The sequence below is a fragment of the Penaeus monodon genome, chromosome 15, assembly GCF_015228065.2.
Source record: "Penaeus monodon isolate SGIC_2016 chromosome 15, NSTDA_Pmon_1, whole genome shotgun sequence".
Classification (NCBI taxonomy): domain Eukaryota; kingdom Metazoa; phylum Arthropoda; class Malacostraca; order Decapoda; family Penaeidae; genus Penaeus; species Penaeus monodon.
The window spans coordinates 9,415,758-9,417,119 of record NC_051400.1 but is presented as its reverse complement, the minus strand read 5'-3'; positions in this window follow the sequence as shown (position 1 = coordinate 9,417,119).

The window sequence follows — 1,362 nt, the reverse complement described above, 5'->3', positions numbered from 1 at the left end:
TTCTTGGTATGATGAACAGGTTCATGATGCCAAGATATGCACACAGGAAAGTTAGGATATGTGTATTCTTCCTTGTTCTCTGCGCTTATGTACACCTACGTATATGCGTGAATTCTCTTGGGAATCAAATAACTTTTAGGAATCCCTCAAGAGAACGCACTTGACGGTAGCACTTTGGACATCCACTATGCATCGCATAAAGAGTCACGGCCTGTAAATCTTTTATTTTCAAGTTAACTCCTTATTCATTTTTACTTTGGTAAGCATTGTGGAGGTTTGCATGCAAGGTCTGGGTTTCACGTTTTAAAAGTAATAAGAAAGGATTTGCAACTTTTTCGTATGTCAGAACATGCTTCGTTCAGTAGATTGTATGAATCTACGGACATGGTCTGTCATATTTCACTACGACCTGTGCCGATGAAATCTGTGAGGATTTTATTATGGTTTCTCTATTTTCGAATGACCTGTTTTGTGTTAACTGATTTTTTATGTCCTAAGCTCTCAGTATGATGCCTTTTTTTATTCAATGATAATGTTAAGCGTAAAAAAGTAAGAACATTAGGATTCATCTTTTCGATTTGTTCTTTTGCAAAAGCGATTTCTCCGTAAATTGTATTCTTGCGAACAGCTAATGCTACCAGCAAGAAAAAAAAACTATTTAACGAAAATAATGATGACAATGATATTTATCTCTGCATCTATTCCACACTTAGACAAAAAGTCTCCTGGTATACAACCTCATGGAAATCAAGAAGGTAAAAGATTTTCCAAGAAAACGACCGACAATACAAGCAAACGTTTAACTAAGGGATGCATGAAGGACATTTACAAACTAATCCCTAATATGACTTGGATTTCTGGGTTTCGATTCCCTGGCGGAGGAAGTCCATTACAGACATCCCTCAGGAGAGTCCGTTTGACAAAAGCACTTAATATTTCATTTGTAGAGTACCAAAGGGAAGTTTGTACCATAGGAGAATAGGGACGATACCTATTTCGTATATTTATGTTCAAGATACTTTTCATCTTTTTGTGTGATTAGAATGAACATTCTCAATTTCTTTTAAATGAAGAGATTGTGATTCATTTCCTGATTAAACAAATCGCTTTTATATATTATAAATTATCAACACATCTTACATAATTTTTGTACATAAATAGAAACGTAATCAGTTTGATCCATTATTCATATTCAACTCTTCTCTTCTCTGCCATGAATAAAAGAAACAACAGGCTGGTAGTCGGCTAAAACGTGAATGTCTTACTCAACTTGCAACCAGATAAAATTTAAAACGTCAGTCAGTGGAATTGTAAAGGGGAATATATTTTTTTTACAATTCATAATAAACTGAAAATCTATCT